We start from the raw sequence: 21,867 nt of genomic DNA, 5'->3' as shown, positions 1-21,867 counted from the left end.
TTTTCCCCAAAAGACATTTTGCAAATAAATTAAATGTTTTATTTTCTATTTTGTCTTAATCAAATTTAATTTTTGCAAAGGCAGTTTTCCCTTGAAGTGATATTGGGTAACCAAAAACGAAGTCTAGGGTGGTTGAGGAAATGGAACAAGAAAAACTCAACCGTTTCAAGTACCGAGATGTCTGGAAATCCGTATTTGTTGAGTATGTCTGGGTCTCAGCTCAAATGAGACAAAGTCACTCTTCTCTGGGACCTGAAGGAAGGATCCGGAGCTCTTCCAATCAGATCAAACCAACAGACATTCCTCAGGGGTCCCCAGGTACAGAGGGGCTGGGGTGGCCATGTTTCCTGCTTTTTCAATTTGACCCATCATCTAATTTTCTGTTTCTTGCCTTGTGATTTCCAGAGTTTATACCTGTGAGCCATTGTTCTTTTAAGGCATGTGTCATTCAAATCCCCTTTGGCTTCAAGAAGTTGCTCAAAGGTTTTTTTTTTTTTTTTTTTTAAGTTGTTTTTGGATTATATCCTGTTGACCAAAACTTTCCCCTCAGTTGTCATGGTAACTTGCATACAGCAAGAGCTAGATATTAGCCAAGAGGTTTGACAAGCAGATGACTTCCAGGCAAGGGCTGATTTAGGACTTTTGGGTTGAGGCACAGGCTTTTATTGTCCTGGAAGTTATTTTACATAATTAGTACATCGTTTGGATTCAAATAAGCTAACCTCTAAACCAACCATGGAGTATCCCTACAAGGTACTACTTAACTCATTCAATTAGATTCTTCAAGTTTCAACTAGTAGCTGACTAGTTAACCCTTGGATGTGGGGGAAGGAAAAGTTGTGAGGTTTGTAAGTTGCACATTTTGTAACATTAAACAATTTTCACATATACAGGAAATATGAATATTTTTTAGGCCACTGGATGAATATCAAATACTAAAATTAAAAAATTTTTATTTTTATAAAAGTATTTTCAAAGCTTCCATTAAATTTTCAAAAAAATTAAGTTTAATTTGAGCTTCAGTAACTTTTCATTAAAAATGTTGATATTATTGGGGTGCCTGGGTGGCTCAGTGGGTTAAGACTCTGCCTTCAGCTCAGGTCATGATCTCAGGGTTCTGGGATAGGGCCCCACATCAGGCTCTCTGCTCAGCGGGGAGCCTGCTCCCCCCCCCTACCTGCCTCTCTGCCTACTTGTGATCTCTGTCAAATAAATAAATAAAATCCTAAAAAAAATTCTAAAAAAAAGTTGATATTATTAATAAATTGTAGGTGTCTCTTAATAGATTATTTTAAATATTTAGCAGAAAAATGATATTTCTGGAAAGCATATATAAAAATATGCTTAAATTTTCTATATTAATATTTAATAACTCATATTTTAAAATAAAATATATTCAAATTTTGGATACTTTGAATACCATTACATTTTATATTTCTAATCCTTTAGAATTATTACTATCTATATATAGAACATAATTTATGTCCGATTGTTGATTAGTTAAGTGATATTACTGAAACGAAGGCAATAAATGTTACTGAAATATATAAAATTATGTATGTCTTTATTATATGACAGTGCATCAACACAAAACTCACATGTGCACAATAATTAAATTCAGTTGTCTTTGATATTTTGATAGCTTTAAGTCATCTAAAAGTCCCTGTCTAAAAACCATAGCTTTATACATATATTATACACATTGTTTTTGTCAAGGCCTGGGAATAAAATACACTGTAAAAGTTGGTAGCTGAATTCACAAATTGGAAATGTTTAAACAGTGGCATGTGGGCCTACTGTGTTCCTGCACTCCAGGCCCCATAGCTGTAAGCTGGGCCCACATACATGATCAGGTCTTCCATGGGGACCAACCCTCAGGCTTGGTCACTTGGTTAAGGCAGTAACTACTAGATCGCTCTACTGGGAACACACATTTTTCCCTCTGTATTTAGTTAGTAATCTATGGAGTGAGATCTTGCACATTGCTTTAGAATCCATTGATAAACTCTGCCAAATCAGTTATTAATTAGTTATTAGTTATTAATTTGGGGACCAGAAAAAGATGATTTTCCCAATTCTGTTTTTTCTTCTACATTTATTAGATGACATTCTTCTGTAACAAAGAGTTTTCCTTCCTTGATATCCTTTGCCCATTTTCATTTTCTTTTAATTAAAAAAAATTTTGAAACATACCACTGTGGTCACCACAGAAATGCACCTTTCCAATCTCCCATTGTGGGGAGTATAACTGACTGACAAGCCCAGCTGCTGCCCTTTGGGGTTTTTTTGTTTGTTTTTGTTTTAAGTAAAGTCTGTACCGAGTATGGGGCTTGAACCCATGACCCCGAGATCACCAGCTGTATGCTCTACCGACTGAGTGAGCCAGGCACTCTTTTATTTTGATTTTGTTATCACTTTTTTTTTTTAAGATTTTATTTATTTATTTGACAGACGGAGATCACAAGTAGGCAGAGAGGCAGGCAGAGAGAGAGGAGGAAGCAGAATCCCCGCTGAGCAGAGAGCCCTATATGGGGCTCCATCCCAGGACCCTGGGATCATGACCCGAGCCGAAGGCAGAGGCTTTAAACTACTGAGCCACCCAGGCGCCCCAATTTTGTTATTACTTTTATTCATTTTTCCTTTTTTAAACAGTCTTGAGGTTTTCTTTTGTTTCTTTTTTACACTTATCCTGCCATGAATTCGTAGGGAATTGGTTCCAGCAGCTCAGGCTCCTTTCCATTGGTTCTCACAAAGTGTGCTTCTCTGGGTGGAGCTTTCTAGACCTTGAGTTGAACCCAAGCATCTTTCTCTTTGGCTTCCTTCTTTTCCTGATCATTTTCCTTCACGTGCTTCAGGAAGCCATCTCAGCTCTTTGAGTGCTTGATATGCTCAATACTTACATTAATTCTCTTGGCAAGAGTCCTGCCTTTAACTTGTTTGTTTATAACAATGCCAAGAGCATGCTGGGTAACACCACAGACTCTTCCAGTGTTGCCATGGTAACATTTGTGGGGCATTCATTTTTGAACAGTGCCCATTCCCTTGATGTCTACAACATAACCTTTCTTATAGGTCTGTATGTATGTAGCTAAAGGAACTCCACGTTTTTTAAAAGGTGGAGAGAACATAGTGGGTGTCTCTCTTCTTTCCCTTTGTGTTGGTCTTTTTGTCAAATTACTGGGAGATGGCAGTCCAGCTGAAAGGAATTACTTTTATTAGTTTATTTTTATATCAGCTGCTGCCTTGTGAAAGCACTTCCGAAGTTACGCCAAAGTCAGGCTTCCAAATGTTGATTCCAACCAGTGAGGAGGCATGGCAAGGACAATGTTCCTGCAAGACAGTGACTCCTTGACGGGTGACCTTGGCTCCTCACTGGCCTGGCCAAAACTTCCTTAGAACTGTACTTCAGTCCAAGTCTCTTCCTACCCACCCCTACTTTCTCCCACTTCTTCCCAGGTGCCAGACCCGCATCATGGTCCCCTCCAGGTATCTCCCTAATACATTTCTTGCATGTTTAACCCCATCCTGGCTTCTTAGTGGACCGAGCTAACACAATCATAAAAACAGGAGTAAATCAAACACATACATACACTTTATATAATAATAACAATGTGTGAATCTGCCACCCTGGCTATGAAGTGGAAAATTATCTATACCTGTCCTTCCACTCATTCACTTCAAAGTGAAACACTGTCCTAAATTTTATATAATCATTCCCTCCCTTTTTTGTTTAGTAACTGACAGATATACTCCCAAGCAAGTCATGGTTAATTCTGTCCATTCTGGAATTTTATATAATGGAATTCTTCTTTATTTTCTCCAAGATTTTTTTTTTTAAAGATTTTATTTATTTATTTGACAGGCAGAGATCACAAGTAGGCAGACATGCAGGCAGAGAGAGAGAGAGGAGGAAGCAGGCTCCCCGCTGAGCAGAGAGCCCGATGCGGGACTCGATCCCAGAACCCTGAGATCATGACCTGAGCCGAAGGCAGAGGCTTAAACCACTGAGCCACCCAGGCGCCCTTTTTTCTCCAAGATTTATTTAAGAATGAGCACACCCATGCACAAAGGTGGGGGTGGGGGTGGGGGGAGAAAATCAGTCCCCTGCTTAGCAGGGAGCCCCACGTAGGGCTTGATCTCACAACCCTGAGATCATGACCTGATCAAGACTCCATTGCTCAACCAACCGAGCCACCCAGGTGCCCCATAAATAGAATTCTACTTTGGGTATTCTATGAGTTATTACTCACTCAACACCACAACCCATCAACACAACATTCAGATGTATGCAACCATAGTTAAAGTCAGTTGACTTTAATGTTTGTGTGGTTTTGACTGTATATTCTTTTGTAGTAGTAAGTTATATATTCTGGACACTAATCTTTTGCTAATCATATGTGTTGCAAATATCTTATCATTTGAGGCTTGACTTTTCATTCTTTGTGACATCTCCAAGGAACAGAAGCAATCACAGATATCTATCTTTCCTCTATTAAGTTTTAAGAGATTCTTCCCTATTTTAAGACCTTGATATTCCCCTGTATTGACGATGAAACGTTTCATTTTGCTTTTTATATTTTAATCTTTTATGTACCTGAAATTGATTTTTAACATGGCATCAAATAAAAATCCAATTTCTTTTTTTTAATTGAAATATAATTTAGATCTGTAATATTTGCCTTTTATAGTTCTAAGAGTTTCAACAAATTCAATTGGGTAACCAACACCACCATAAAGATATAGAATTATTCTTTTCCTTTGTAATCAACCTCTTCCTCTATTCTCAGTTCCTAAGAACCACTGATCTATTTTTTTTGTCCCTTGAGTTCTGCCTTTTCAAACAGATCTTATAAATGGAATCATACAGTATATAGCATTTTGAGTCTGGCTTCTTCCACTCTGTAAAATGCATTTGAGTTTCATCCATGTTGTATAAATCAGGAGATCTTTTTTTATTGCTGAGTAGTATTTCACTGAGTGGTTGTACCATATTGTATATATCCCTTCATCCACTGAAAGATATTTCAGTTGTTGCCAGGTTTTGCTGATTCCTACCAGCCCCATAGGAAGATTCCTGTTCTGCATCCTCACCAGCTTACTAACTTGAAATATCAAAAAATAAAAAATAAAAAAAAAGACAATAGTCTTTTAAAAGAGCCTTTTTAATGTGCGTCCCAGTGGTAGCTCATTGTGGTTTTGATTTGTGTTTCCCTTAAGACTCCTAATGGTAAGCATCTTTTCATGGGTATATTTTCTGTTTATATCTCTCTCTTTTTTGGGGGGGTGGGGGTTTGGGGCAGAGGGAGCGAGAGCATCTTGAGCAGGTTCCACACCCAGTGCAGAGTCTGATGTGGGGGTTGATTTCACAACCCTGAGATCATGACCTGAGCCCAAATCAAGAGTTGGATGCTTAACCAACAGAGACACCCAGGTACCCCTGCATTCTGTATCTTCTTTGAGGAAATGTTCGCTGTTTAAAAATTGGGTTGCCTGTATTATTACAGGATCATAACAGTTCCTTACATATTCTTAATTAAAGTCCTTTAGGAGATGGTGGTTTACAAATATTTTTTCCCAGTTTGTGGCTTGCATTTTCATTTTCTTAACCATCTTATTTGGTCCTAATTTTATGAAGTCTATTGGATTATTTTTTTAAGGATCATGATGCCTTTTGCATCCTAAGAATTCTTAACCTAACCTAAAGTCACAAAATTTTCTTTTATAAGTTTTATAGTCTTCACTTTCACTTTAGGTCTATGATTCATTATAGCTCAACTTGTTTTTCACATGCTAAGAGACCAAATTTTTTTTAACAATAAAATATCACCATTCTGAAATATTTCATAGAAAGTTATAGTTAACATTTCAGTTCCTTGATTCAAGCTTCTTCAATGATGACTAAAGAGAATGTTGGTATTTTCTCCCATCTACCATCAGGAGTTGTTTTTTTTTTTTTTTTTTAAGTAAGCATTACCCTCAACGTGGCACTTGAATTCATGGCCCTGAGATCAAGAGTCACACGTTCTACCCACTGAGCCAGCCAGGCACCCCTGAACTTTATTTTTTAACCAGGATATATGCTAAGATCCAAATCAAACAATCTACCCTTTAGCCAATCTCCTTGGTGCACGCAAACTATCAGATAGGATATTTCCAAGTGCAGAGACAATCTTGATTCTAGACATAAAAACGCTTGATGTTACTAAGTTGAAAATAAGAATCTCAAAAATGACTAATAAGACAGACTCACTTTATTTTTTTAAATTTCAATGCAAATATCATTGTAGCTAAATCCTTTTTCTCAAAATTACTGTTTATTCAATGAATGCATTGGAAAAATAAACCCCCAGGAGAGCTACTTCAGGATCAGACTCATTCTGATATGGGTTCAGGAAGAAGCTTTCACCTTTAGCAATGTCTGCCTGCTGGTCTGTCCATAGCAAAGCCAGCTGACATAGCAATGTACTGCACACGAGCCTTCCCTCTTCCTACCAACCTGTCTTTTGAAGAGAATTCTGTGTTTGCGTGTACACACACATGCGCATGTGTCTGTCCACATGTGTACCTGAAGACACGTAATGGAAATGAGAAGTTTCTTCCTCTTTATGCCTGCCCCAGGGAGCCAGCCCTTAGGCGGGTGATCACGGTTGAAGAGGCTGCTGTCTAAAAGGCCTCTTGCTGATCAGGATAACGCCTCTTGGTCCAGCAGTTGGCCTGCAGCCTTTGTCTACAAACAGCAGCCCTACTCAGCCCCGCTAATGCCGTACCTCTGGTCAGCCCTTCCTGGCAAGTGTCTTCAAAGTGTAATGTGACTTCCAGTTTGAAATGATAACCCTCGCAGGTGGCAAGCAGCACTCAACGCGCTTCTTCACAGAATCCCACAAGTAAACATTCCCATGGAAAAGTGGTATTTTCCACGCTTTACATATTGGATTTAATAAGGGGTTAATGTCAAAGTCACACACAGAACAGAGAGAAGGATGTTATTGAACGCTCAGCATGGTACCTACAAAAATTGTCTGCTGAATGCAGCAAATTCCTTTTCAGGGCTAATAAAAAGCCAAAATGGGTTGGATGCTGATATGAAGGGGAGCCCAATATAATCACATTTTGTTTTGGGGCCTATCTCTCTTTAAGTGATGTCTTCTTTTTTAAGTCACAGGGGACAAAGATCATTCACAGGGTGTCACTGACAACTCTTACTTCTACCTGTGTGGGCCTGCCACAGCTGTTGGTGACCAGAAATTCATGAAAAGAAAAGACTCGCTTTGAAATTCTATGAATACTGTTACCCATGAAACACTGGCTAGGATCTTCATGTCTTTGAAAAACTAAATCGAAGAAGAATCTTTGTGTTTAGCTCTGCAATTTAGTTAATACATCAAAGCTAAACATTATTATTTAGAAGAAAAAAAAACTAAATGGGATGAAGAAGGCTTCTCCCTTTTCAGTTTGGTTGGTTGGTTTGTCCCTGGGTGTTTCTAGGTAAACTCCTTTATTAGTCCCTTATTTCTGTGTGCAACAAATTAGATTCTCCCCAGTTTGTAGGTATAAGCCCGCTTCATTTGTAGCACAGTGCACCTGAGGCCACAACCCAGGTTCACCCTAATAACTGACACCAGTGAATGAATGGGTACTTTAAAATAACAAGGTTACAGAAAAGCTCCAGAAAGATCAATGGCTACCAGGGGACGGAATTTGTTGTTTTGTGTTTTTTGTTGTTTTTTTTCTCCTGTCATTTTTTAAGTAACCTCTACCCCCAATGTGGGACTTGAACTCACAGACCCCAAGAATGAGAGTTGTATTCTCTACCCATTGAGCCAGCGAGGTGCCCCTGTTTTTTAACTGCTTAAAATTTCAGATGTTAGTGACTAATGTTTCTTAGAAATTGTTATAATACATAATTTTGTTAATTGTTACATTAATTAAGAGGCCTCTGGGTGGCTCAGTCGGTTAAGCATTTGACTCTTGATTTTGGCTCAGGTCATGATCTCAGGCTTTTGAGATGGAGCCCAGCATTGCACTCCAAGCTCAGCAGGGAGTCTGCTTGGGATTCTCTTCCCTTGCCCCTCCCCCTCAAAAATAAATAAATAAAATCTTTAAAAAAAGGAAAAAAAATTATTCTCTCTCTCTCTCTTTCCCTCTGCTTCTCCCCTCAATGTCTCTCCCTCTCTGGAAAAAAAAATACTATTACATTAGTTGAATTGGAGAAATATATATATAATCCCCCACACAAATAAAATATTTTGCATAAGTCATTTATGTATGCCAACTCTTTTTAGAATTGAGGATTCTAAAGAAAAAAAGTTTAACAAGTACCAATTGTCTTGCATTTCACTAAAAGCCCTGAAGATGCATTTTTAAATTATTAAATACATATATTGTGATAAGGTAATATATAGCAAATATAGATTATTCTAACTCACATTTAAAAATATTCTTTGATCTAATAATTACACTATTACACTGCTAGGGATTTTTTTAAGGATGTAATTTAAAAGAAGAAAAAGCAACGTGCACTTAGATTTTCACAGCTGGGTTACTTATAATAGGACAAAAAAAGAGAAAAGAAATGTCTCATGAAAGGTAAGTGCTTAAATTAATTGTTAAAAACCTGATGGATTATTATATGCTTGCTCCAATGACATTTATTATTTCTATATATAGATATATCAATTACATGTGATTCAATATTAACCGAAAAGCAAAAGTACCATATGACTGAAACTGAATTAAGATATATATGTACGGGAACAAAAAATGGAATGTATTTTAAAAATTGTAGATTTGTAAAATGTTGAATTATTTTTATCAACATTTTCTAGCAATAAGAATTTTTAAATTATGGAGCCACAAAACTATATCAAATTTATATAATTTTAATCTATTCTTCTTCCATATTCTTTATGTATTTCAGCAAAACCAGAAAGAGAATATGTTCCATAAGAGATAAGGGAATCAATTATGGCACTAAGTGCACTGTTTAGTTCAACTTTTTTTCTTTCTGGGGGGAAGAGGGGTTTGCAAATCTTTCTTGATAAAGAAGTACTTTGATTTACATGCTGGCGTAAATTCCTCACCTCATCACAACCAACACCCTGAGCATACACTCACCTGCTGCTTCTCAAGTATGGCCATCTTCTTTCTGTCTCACACTTTACTGTTTCTTCTACCTGGATCGTTCTTGCCATTCCTGAGTCTTTTGCAACACTTAGGTCTTAAATGCTATCATCTGAGAACGTCCACTTATCTATTTATTATGTTCCCTGTCTAGGCCAAAATGGAACAAATGGAGTAGAATTTGATCTACTGGTGCTATGGTTTCTGGTGTAGTTCTTTGTTATACTCAGGGATAAATGCACTGGTACAGGATGGAGATGAGAGTGTCATTTGGAGATAGAAGAAGAGAAAGAAACTGCTTCAGAAATAGCCTCCTTGAGGGGGGTGGAGAGATGGGTGAGCCTGGCGGTGGGTATTAAGGAGGGCACGGATTGCATGGAGCACTGGGTGTGGTGCATAAACAATGAATTCTGGAACACTGAAAAGAAATTTAAAAAATAAATAAAGATTAAAAAAAGAAAGAAAGAAATAACCTCATTGAATCTTAAAATCAGTAGATCAAAAAAAAAAAAAATCAACTAACATCTCTTCCAAATATCCCAAGGAATTGATGTAAGTTTCAGAAGACTCTGTCAAAATAACATAATTGGTAGGATTCTGATATCTGCCTCTTCTAGATTCACTGATTTAACAGAAAAAATTAACATTCTTCAATAGGGTACCTGGGTGTTTTGGTCTGTGGAGCATGTGCATGACTCTTAATCTCAGGGTTGTCAGTTCACGCCCCAAGTTGGGTGTAGAGATTACTTAAAAACAAATTCTTAAAAAAAAATAAAATTCTTCAATATACAAATTTCTTGGGTTAAAAAAATTACATGCATGTATGTTTTGTTTGTTTGTTTTGGCCAAGAAATCTTTAAACAGATTTTTAAAAAATATATTTAAGTTTTTTGCCCCATGTGGTGTCTGGGTGGCTCAGTCTGATAAGCCTCTGCCTTTGACTCAGGTCATCTCAGCGTGCTGGGATCAAGCCCTGAGTGGGGCTCCCTGCTCAGTGGGGAGCCTGCTTCTCCCTCTGACCCTTACCCTGGTCACACGCGTGCTCTCATTCTCTCTCAAATAAATAAATAACATCTTAAAAAAAAAAAAAAAGCATCTGAATTCAGCTCAGGTCATGATGTCAGTCCTGGGATCAAGCCCCAGTCAGGTTCCCTGCTCAGCAGGGAGCCTGCTTCTCCTTCTTCCTCTGCCCCTTCCCCCACTTGATGTACTCTCTCTCTCTCTCAAATAAATGAATACAATCTTTAAAAAATATAAAAAAAAAGTAACTTCGGCCCCAAGATAGTCTAGCAGCTACGAACAGGGATTCTGGACCCATGTAACCTGGGTTCAAATCTCGACAGTTGCACACGGTTGAGGGAGTTTACTGAACTCTCTCAGCCTCAGTGCCTTCACAGACAAAAAGAGGACAGGAATAGCACCCATCTTACAGTTTGTTAGGAGACTAAATGAGTTAATCAACATAAAACACTTAGAACAACACCGGGCACATCGTTAAGTCCTTATAGTGTGTCTGCTATTGTTATTTTGAATCCAGTAGACCAAGCATTCGGTGGTAAAACTCCTTGGGCATTGGATGAATATTCCTAAATTTCTTCATCAAAATGCATCCTGTAGGCAGATCCAAAATTTAAATATGCAAATTGTTTTTGTAATAAATTGTGTTGATCAGAATTCCTAGTAGTTCACAAAATGAACTCTAAAGCAGTGGTTCTGAAGTTTGCATGAATCATCTGGAAGGCTTGTCTCAACACAGGTTGTGGGGCCGCTCTGCAGCTTATAATTCACCAGCTCTGGTGGGGGGGCCTTAGTGGTTCCCCCTAGCAAGCTCTCAGGGGGTGCGGAGCTGCTGTTCCCTGGACTACACTTTGAAAACTACTTCTTCAATGGCTCCTGCAGTTCATGGTGATTACATGGAAGAAAAATCCTACCCTTCTTCTTTCTTTTTCTGCAAGGAACATGGCCTTCCTGTGGTTTCCTGGGAACAACAGTGTTCTTGACGAACCACCTAATCTCTTTAATTGAATTGAAGTCTCCATTTACTCCTTTTCTTCATCTCTGCAAGAACTTCCCAGACAACTCTCTAGTCGGGGGCACTGGTGGTTTTTTTTTTTTTTTTTTTTTTTAAGTTTTATTTATTTGACAGAGAGAGAGAGATCACAAGTAGGCAGAGAGGCAGGCAGAGAGAGAGAGAGAGAGAGGGAAGCAGGCTCCCGGCTGAGCAGAGAGCCTGATGTGGGGCTCGATCCCAGGACCCTGAGATCATGACCTGAGCCGAAGGCAGAGGCTTTAACCCACTGAGCCACCCAGGCGCCCCGGGGGCACTGGTGTTTTGTTACGCTTTTACTTTCTACAATTTGGTAAGGAACGTTAGCTATGCATAAGACAGATCACCTTTTGCTTCCTGATCGTGGTTACACCAGTTACCAGTGTGATCTTGGGCAAGTTTCCTAATCTCTCTTTGGGTCCCTGACCTGCAAGGAGGGCATCACCTCCCACTGCACAAGGGCGCCAGGAGAGTTAAATGAAACCGTGTAAGCCAGTCCTGGGTTCAGTGCTTGGCCCAGAGGCATGGCCCAATGAACGTGCACTATTAGCGATCGATAAATAAAACAGGACGTCAAGACCTTGTACTAAAGAGCAAAGAGTAACTGAAAATAATAGACAAGAAAATAATGTAATTTTTAAAGAAGAAGGATGGGAGCAAGAAGGATTTGAATTTTGATCAGATTAAGGAAGCTAAGTTACCAATTACTTTACTTCAGCACCTAATAGCATCACGCATGAGTTAAGGCCAATTCACTGGAGTATTTTGACTTGTTTCAACTTGAGAGACTAGAAAAATTTTGCTGGGATTTACCGTCATGTTGTTGGAGGAGTTTTACTGTCTTTCTCTTCTACATCAGCCCTGTTTATATATAACATCTGGGTAAAGGAGACACTGTAATTCGTCTTACAGCTTTTCATAGTATGAATGTAATGCTTTCTCTTTAAATTAATTCATTTCCTTGGAGCACACATTTTCCAAACATTTCAGAAAATCACAACTTAACATAATTTGGCAGGACTTACCACAACAAGATAACTCACTTTTGCAAATGCTTAGGATTCTTTTGGATGAAATTTCTAGTCTCACTTTTGCCTGATTTTATTAAGTTTATTCTTTTCATACATACATATTTATATTTCTGGCAGCACCAGACATCGTAAGGTTATATCTACAAAAGTGGATCTTTGTGGTAGATCTATTACAATCCTAAACAAGTCTCCAAAAACTTCCCCTTAGTGTAAAACAAAAGAGGCTATTATTGTTGACATTAGTATTTTGGCAAAATAATTTCTAAATTTATTTTGTGTGGGAGGCCCCACAGAAAGAAGGGAACTTTGAGAAATATCATCTTCTGTAGAGTAAATTTTATATAAGAACCTCTCTTTTACAGGGAGGCAATCCAAAGCATGCATTTTCAATAAAGTAAATGAAACAATAACTTTTGGCTTTGCTGTAAAAATATGAGAGCTCAAGGGTTTCTTCGTCCTTTTTAGCTTAAACATTTAAAATGTGCATATGGTTCCCAATGTGTAAACATCTACAAATGACTCACCAAACAGGTAACTTCATCCTGGTTCCTCATACTTTGATCACCAGAGCCCCATTTGTGTGAGGTTTTTTTTTTTCTTTTCAGGGGAAAAATCTAAAAAGGAAGCAGGCAAAGAAGTCCAAATGGAACTTTTAGAGCAATAGGCTTCCTGGACTTAAGCGCCATCAGAACGACCTGCAAGGTTTGTCAAAACACAAATGTCCATCATGGGCGAATGGATAAACAAATCTGGAGTATACATTAACATACACAATGGAATATCATCCGGACGTTAAAAGGACGGAAATTATGTTATATGCAATGACGTGGATGAGTCTTGGGACATTATGCTAAGTGAAATAAGCCACTTACGAAAGGGCAAATCTTACATGATTCCACTTACATGAGGTATGAAGAGTAGCCCAAGTCATAGAGACAACAAGAATGGTGGTTGCCAGGGGCTGGGGAGAGGAAGAATGGGGAATTGTTTCACGAGTATTGTGTAAGAGTTTCAGTTTGGGATAATGCAAAGGTTCTAGAGATTGCACGGTACTGTGAACGTACCTAACACTACTGGACTGTATACTTATTTTTTTAAAGATGTTATTTATTCAGGGGTTGTCTGGGTGGCTCAATGGGTTAAGCCTCTGCCTTCAGCTCAGGTCATGGTCTCAAGGTCCTCGGATCGAGCCCCACGTCGGGCTCTCTGCTTGGTGGGGAGCCTGCTTCCCCGTCTCTCTCTGTCTGCCTCTGCCTACTTGTGATCTCTCTGTCAAATGAATAAATAAAATATATTTTTTTAAAAGATGTTATTTATTCATTTTGAGAGAGCGAGAGCACACAAACCAGGGGGAGAAGAGGGTGAGGGAGAAGTAGACTCTCCCACCGAGCAGGGAGCCAGATTCAGGGCTCGATCCCAGGACCTGAGATCATGATCTGAGCTTAAAGCAGTCGCTTAACCGACTGAGCCCCCGAGGCGTCCCTGGACTGTATATTTAAAAATGTTGGGCTGATAGGGGTGCCTGGCTGGCTCAGTTGGAAGAGCATGTGACTCTTCATCTCCAGGTCATGAGTTCAAGCCCCACATTGGTTGTGGAGATTACTTAAATAAACGAAACTTAAAAAAAAAAAAAAAAAAAAGTTAGGATGGTAAATGTTGTGTGTATGTATCCAGTTAAAAAAAAAAAGAGAGAGAGAGAACAGGGAAGAGAAATTGGAGACAGCAAGTATAGAGAGTGTCCAGGAGTTTTTCTGTGATAGAAAGCTGAAAATGGGGCACAGATGGAGTTAAAAGGGAGGTCAAGTGTTTTGTTCATACATTGTGATCCTAGTTGTCTGTTCGTATTTATGAAGGAGAATTATGTTCATTAACATAAGAAAGCTTATATAAAACTTCCTCTTTTTCAGTGGGAAGCTTGCCGGAGAGCAGTGTGTGTTGGCAAGCAGGACTGAGTTGAGGAATGTCCAGGTGAGAAATAATTAGGCAGATGATATTTTGTGTTTATTAAAAGGGACTCAGAATTTTTCACAGCCAGGTGTATGGTGATTATTAAACATGTGAAAAGTACTTGGCATAATATGTGGCATATGGAGCTGAATCAATGTTAGATGTACTTACCATTGCCTACCGTTTATCAGTTGCTCTTTCGAGGAGGCGAAACTTAAATTTTTGTGTCTCGTTCAAATTTGTCAATTACTTAGTATTTTAGAAAAATTCAAGTTTCCCACCTGTGGTTTCCTTTACTTCTTACACAGAACCCTTCACTTCTGGTCACCAAATGTGTGGGAGTTTCTCCTCACAGCAAGCAATTCTCCTTGACACCCGCTGGGTACCCTAGAATTCAACTCAGAGCAGACACCCTCCGGAGATTGCGTTGGGTCCCATGGGTTAAGGGCTCAATCCTACAAGACTGCCCCTACCCCCTACTGCAGAAGCCAATCACAAGTCCAAGGTGGGATCACCTGTGCTTTTGACTGACTCCTGATGAGAGGTCCCAGGACCCTTTCCTTGAGTTCTATTAACTTGCTAGGGCAGCTCACAGAACTTAAAGAAACAGTTTACTTACTAGGTCACTGGTTTATTCCAAAAGGATATAACTCAGGAACAGCCAGATGGAAGAGCTGTACAGGGCAGGGTATGGGGTAAGGCCCCCCGGAGACTCCATTCCCTCTCCAGGTCTGCCACTCTCCCAGATTCCCACACATTCGCCAATCCGGAAGCTCTCCTAAAGCCCACCTCTTGCCTTTTTTTAGGGAGGCTTCATTACAGAGACATGATTGATGGAATCGTTGGCCATTGGTGATTGAGTCCACCTGCAGCCCCTTTCCCCCCCACCACCCCCTCACCGGAAGTCGGTGGGTGGAGCTGAAATTTCCAACTCCCACGCGACCTGGCTGGTTCTCTGGGCAATCAGCCCCCATCCTCAGGTGAGCTCCAACATTCACAGGTGAGCTCCTAATAAACTTAATAAAACACGCCCCATTGCTCTTTTCACTTAGGAGATTCCCAGGGTTTTAGGAGCTCTGTGCCAGCAATGGGGACCAAGACCAATTATATACACAATATATGTTATATGTAATATATTCTTTTTAAAGATTTTTTTAAAGATTTTATTTATTTATTTGACACAGAGAAAGACATCGCAAGTAGGCAGAGAGGCAGGCGGGGCGGGGGGTGGGGGAGCAGGCTCCCTGCAGGGAGCCTGATTTGGGGCTCTATTCCAGTACCCTGAGATCACAACCTGAGCCTAAGGCAGAGGCTTAACCCACTGAGCCTCCTGGGCGCCCCTATATAATATATTCTTAATTTAGTTGTGGTTCTTTTGTCTGTATCCCTTGTACTTTTCCATTTGGTTCTTGGACTTTTTTTTTTTTTTGTAAGTAGGGGTAGCTGTAATAAATGGAAATGTTCCCCCTTAAATTTGACTTGGTTATTTTTGCTTCCTATGAAAAAATGAAGACTATTTTTTGGTAGAGCAATGGTTGTGAGCTAGAACAAATCTCACCTTTCGGGAAGGAAAATGTGTAAAATTTCCAGAACCTTTACCTTGGACCATAAGAAAAAAAATTTTGCCTTGGCCTTTTTGAAAGATCCTAGTTATTTAGGCTCCAAGAAAAAGGCACACTCAATTTTGTGAATTACCATTTCATGTGAACAAAACCAAGTCTTTATACTATTTTTAATTTGGTTTCTGAAAGGGATTTAGATAATTGGGGCAATTTACAAAAGAGTATGTTCTCCCTGGGGCAAACCCGGCTTTTTCTGTGGATTGCGGGTTCTCTGCCCCCTTGTGGCCTTCTGCGGGTTTTTTTGTTTTGTTTTTTGTTTTTAACTGTGTTTCACATTTCCAGCCTTGTAGCGACTGCCTGGTTCCCCGAACACCAGATGCAATTGCTAATCACATTTGCCTAGATCAGGGAGGAGGCCCCCTTCATAGTCTACCAGTCTTAATTTCAGAAATTCGCTTTCAGAGTGAAGAGAGAGAGGATTGCCTTCCAAATTGAAGGGAATTATGTTACAAGCATTTGATTGTATGAGGAGGCAGAATCCCAGAACAGGAAGGAAATCTTCAGAAGTGTTTTAATTCGACGTGGACTCCAGAAGACATTCAGGACAGATGGGCAGGAGCCTAATCTCCATGTTATATCTTCCTGTCTCTCTTCTCGAGACAGTGAAATTAATGTTTTAAAAACAATATTTATTAGAAATGTATTTATTGCTAAAAATTTGGAAAATGCTGAATAAAATGAAAAAAATAAAAATCACCTAAACCCTATCACCTAGATATAGTCATTATTCACACTTTGATTTAACCTTCCTAGTATTCTCAGAGAGAAGTTATATATACACTTTTGGGTTGTATATGTGACAAAATAAGGGCTTTCAGATAGTACAGAGTAGGGGTTGGCAAGATAGGGCCTGGGGGCCCAGTCCAGCCCATAGCCTGTTTCTTGTACGGCCTATGGATTAAGAATGGTTTTACATTTTAAAATGGTTGAAAAGACTAACATTTTGTCACATGTGAAAATTATATGCAATTCAAATTTCAGTGTCCATAATAAAGTTTTGGGTTTTGTTTGGGGTTTTTTTTGGTAGATTTTATTTATTTATTTGACGGACAGAGATCACAAGTAGTCAGAGAGGCAGGCAGAGAGAGAGGAAGGGAAGCAGGCTCCGCGCTGAGCAGAGAGCCCGATGTGGGGCTCGATCCCAGGACTCTGGGATCATGACCTGAGCCGAAGGCAGAGGCTTTAACCCACTGAGCCACCCAGGTGCCCCACTAATAAAGTTTTATTGGAACACATCTGCATGTATTCATTTATCTATTGTGTATGGCTCTGTGAAGACTAAAATATTTACTGTCCAGTCATTTACAGAAATGTTTTGCCCATCTCTGATACAAAGTCAGCATTTCTGGGGTGACTGGGTGGCTCAGTCGGTTAAGTGTCTGCCTTGGGCTCAGGTCAGGATCCTGGTACTGGGATCCAGCCCCGCATCAGGCTCTCTGCTCAGCAGAGAGTCTGCTTCTCCCTCTGCCCTTCACTCTGCTTGTACTCTCTCTCCCTCTCTCTCAAGTAAATAAATAAAATCTTAAAAATGAAACACACACACACACACACACACACACACAACGAAGTCAGCATTTCCAACATCTTTAAATATTTTTCAAAAACTGAACAGCAAAGTTATTGTCCATATAGTTTGGTGGGGATGGGTGCTACTTTTTTTCCCCTCATTCTCCTGCTCTTAAGAATATTTTTTCCAGGTGCCTGCTTGGCTCAGTTGGTGGAGCATGCAACTCTTGACCTTGGGGTTGTAAGTTCAAGCCCCACATTTGGCATAGAGAACCCTGAAATAAATAAACTTAAAAGTATGTTTCTCTATATTTTTTCAGTGATCTTTTAAATAATATTTATTATAAAAAATGTAAATATACACAAAAGTAGAGAGTACAGTACTGCCAAATGCCCACCACTTGGAGTCTATAATTATCAAGATTTTGCCACATATTCTTATATTTTCCTTTATTCTTTACTGAACTATTTTAGAGCAAATTATTCAGATCATGTAATTTCATCCCAGAAATTTAGGCAGTGTTTTTTAACTATAAAAGTAGTACCTGCTCACGCTGAATACTAAAGTGAATTAAAACAATACAGATTTATATAAATACATGAAATAAAAGGTGGAAATTCCTTTTTTGCCTCTCTGTACTCCCTCCCCTGTCGGTTTAGGGGGTATCTTTTCACCCATTTTTTTATGTAGATAGAAATAAAATGTTATCATATAGATTATCCACTTAAAGATAATTCTGGACTAAAAGAATAAGAGAAGAAACCCAAATGAAAGCATACATGACAGCCCTCCAAACTCGTACCTTGACCAGCCAAGAGTGAGAAGCAGGACTCTTAAGTTATTGGTTGGGGCTAGGTATGTTTTTTTCCTCACATGTCACCCATTGTCCAGAAGCCCATGTCATAAACCAAGTGTGTGAAAGTGACGTGATGGGAACATGCTTTCTACTGCCCTTTGCTACCACCCCATCCAATTTTTCAGGTAACAGGTGAATTCCCATAGCAAATTTGAGGGACCTTGTGCAGAGTCTTCCAAAATGTGAGTTCCTTAATTTAATTTACCTTATTATTTTTAAACTTTTTATTTTGAAAACAAAACTCAAATTGAGAGAAAAATTCCACCAACTATGTAATGAACGGCTCGCTACATACACTTAACCTAGGCTCACCGGTTACAAAAGAACAATGGTTGCTTTCTTTCCATGTATTGATGCTTATTGTTGTTGTTGTTGTTGTTGTTGTTTAAAGATTTTTATTTATTTATTTGACAGAGAGAGACACAGTGAGGGAGGGAACACAAGCAGGGGGAGTGGGAGAGGGAGAAGAAGCAGTTTTCACGCTGGGCAGGGAACCGGATGAGGGGCTTGATCGATGACTGAGCCACCCAGGCGTCCCCGTTGTTGCTATTATTGCTGAAAATTTTGAGAAAAGATTGTAGATATCGTGATTCTTTTTTTTTTTTTTAAAGATTTTATTTATTTATTTGCCAGAGAGAGAGAGAGAGCGAGCAGAGGCAGGCAGAGTGGCAGCAGAGGCAGAGGGAGAAGCAGGCTCCCCACCGAGCAAGGAGCCTGATGTGGGACTCGATCCCAGAGTGCTCGATCCCTGAGCCGAAGGCAGCGGCTTAACCAACTGAGCCACCCAGGTGTCCCGATATCGTGATTCTTTATCCCTTAATCTTTCAGTGTATAAGTATACTTTTTTGGAAACTTCATTTAGAGTGTGTAATGAAGCTTCATGCCAGAGTCTTCAAGGTCTGCTAAACACTATGTCTTCCCACTTCGAATTCACTTGAGTAACTTGTGTGTGGAGTTAGCTGATAGCTTTTGAACCATAAATTGACAAATTTTACATTCTCTTCATTTTTTTTTTCATTTTTATGAAAGAAAAACATTCACAGTGGGATTTTTGAGTATTAGGATTTGGGGCAGATTTTTTTCCATCCTGTTCTTTCTTTTCCTGAAATGGACATACAGTTTTAAAAAAAATAATAGCTTTATTGAGATATTCACAGAACATAAAATTCACGCCTTTACAGTGTACAATTCAGTGGTTTTTAGTCTATTCACGTAGTTGCATAATTATCACCCCTATCTAAGTACGAACATTTCATCATCCCAAAAAGAACTTATACCCATTAGCACTTTTTCACATCCCCTTCTCTAGCCTCTGGCAACCACTAAATCTATTTTCTGTTTCTATAGATTTGCCAGTTCTGGGCATTTCATAGGAATAGAATCATACAATATAGGGTTTTTTTTTTTAGGCGGGCTTTTCACCCAACGTTGGGCTGGAATTCAGGACCCTGACATCAAGTCACATGCTCTACCGACTCAGCCAGACAGGGACCCCAAATATGTGATTTTTTGTGTGTCTAGCTTCTTGCACCTAACATGTTTACCAGGTTCATCCATGATAATATGTGGTAGCATGTATTAATTCTTCATTCATTTCTGTGATTATGTTTTGTGTCTCAGCTTACCAGTTGATGGTTATGTAGTTGTTTGCATTTTCTTGGCTGTTATGAACAATGCTGCTGTAAACATTTGTGTACAAGGTTTGCATGGCAATATATTTTAGTTTTCTTAGGTATATACCTAGGAGCGAAATGGGTCATATGGTAACTCTACATTTAACCTTTTGAGGAATTACCAGACTGTTTTTTCGAGTTGTTATGCCATTTTACAATCCCTCTAGCATTATAAGAGGGTTTCAATATTTTCACATTCTTACCAAGGACACTTGTCATTAGCCATCTTGTTTATTATAATCTTAGTGCGTATCTAGTGGTATCTCATTGTAGCTTTGATTTGCATTTCTCTAATGATTAATGACACTAAGCATCTTCTCATGCATTTATGGGACATTTGTAGATATTCCTTGGACAAATGTCTATTTAAATTCTTTAAATTCTTTGCCCATTTTTTCAGTTGGGTTGCCTTTTTTTTTTTTTTTTTTAAGTAGGCTCCAGGCCCATTGGGGAGCCCAGGTTAGGTCTTGAACTCACGACCCTGAGATTAAGACTTGAGCTGAGATCAAGAGTTGGATGCTTAACCAACTGAGCCATCCAGGCCCCCTGGGTTATTTGTCTTGTTATTGAGTTGTAAGAGTAAGTCCCTTATCAGATACATGATTTGAAATATTTTCTCCATTCTGTAGGATGTCTTTTCATTTCCTTCGGGCACTTTTCACTCTCCCCTGAAATATAACAATTTTTAGTTTTAGTGAAGTTCAATTAATTTTTCCTTTTTTACTTCTGTTTTGGGATCATCTCTAAGAAACCATTGCCTAATCTAAGGTCATCAAGATTTATATCTATGTTTTCTTCTAGGAAAGTTTTATAGTTTTTACTCTTACCTTTAGGTCTATGATCCACATGGAGTTAATTTTTGTACATGGTGTGTGATAAGAGCATATGTTATTTATTCACTTTTTAAAGTTTATTTATTTTTTTAAGTAATCTCTACACCCAACACAGGGCTCAAACTCACCACCCCAAGATCAAGGGTTGCATGCTTCTCAGAGTGGACCAGCCAGGGTGCCCCAGGGCATATGTTATTTTTAAGAAAAAAAAAATGTATTTTTCTTTATTTTTTAAGTATTTAAAAAATAAGTTTATACTCACAATGAACAAACAGCTTTCAAACTCCTAAAATGTGTTGATTCAAGATTTGTATGCCCATAGCTAGACATTTAAATTGATCTTCATTAGACTGCATTAACAAAAGAAATATGAAAACAAAGTGAGCTTTTCTCTTTATGAAAAGGTCTGTGACAGAGCTGTCAGATGGTTGCTGCCTGTGACATTCTGCATGGCAAAGCATTCCATATCCCCATTGTTCCATTAACTCTGGTTTTTTTTTTTTTTGGGGGGGGGGGTGGCCTAAAAAAGAAATCTCATTTAATAACAAGAAAGCTAGAAATAGCCATAAAGGTCTAGGTTATATATTTTCAACAAAGAGGCAGCTAAAAAGTAACAGAAGTTTGAAATATCCAACTAAAAGCATACTGGCCCATCAACCCCAAAAGAATCTGCACATTCTATGAAGAGAATGGATTTTCAGGTTTCTAGTTCCCATTTCCATAGTCTTAAAACATTTGAGGGTTTCCCCTAGATGTATTCTCCCAGATGCTTATTTATATACTACATTTTCAGTTCTAGAATATAGGCACCTTGTCTTCCTCACCTTTATCCCCGCCCCAGGCTCCAGGGCCCCTGTGTACACTGGTATGGATTGTATAGCGCAACTCTCAAGAGCATCTGCAGTTGAGCAGTGCCCATCTGTCCAACTGTCCATGGAGGTCCTGACCCTCACCATACGTTCCGGGCAGCAAGTCTCCATCTTTATTTGTTGAGTTGAAATGAATTCCCCTAAGTTCTCTCTAAAATCAGGGACAGGCTCCTGGTCAGCAGGACGCTTCTGAGGCAGGCAGTAAAAAGTAGCCCCGATTATTGTTGGCATTGAATGCCTGTGTTACATCTTTCAGGGTATATTAAGATGGACTCTAGTCTTTGTTCTCCTAAAACCCAGGGCTGAGTTAAGCAAAGAAGAGCTGGTGTAGGCAGCGGTGCCCACCCTGCAAAACGCCAGCA

General features: G+C 39.1%; 1 pseudogene; it reads right to left on the bottom strand.

Moving 5' to 3' along the window:
* Positions 1–2,637: 2,637 nt before the first annotated feature.
* On the bottom strand, positions 2,638–3,174 carry LOC116878646 (annotated as a pseudogene).
* Between the last annotated feature and the right edge of the window lie 18,693 nt (positions 3,175–21,867).

This window comes from Lontra canadensis, unplaced genomic scaffold (genome assembly GCF_010015895.1).
Source record: "Lontra canadensis isolate GAN:19392208 unplaced genomic scaffold, GSC_riverotter_1.0 scaffold2, whole genome shotgun sequence".
Taxonomy (NCBI): Eukaryota; Metazoa; Chordata; class Mammalia; order Carnivora; family Mustelidae; genus Lontra; species Lontra canadensis.
Note: the sequence above shows the minus strand (reverse complement) of the source record. Positions and strands in the feature narration are given on the sequence as shown.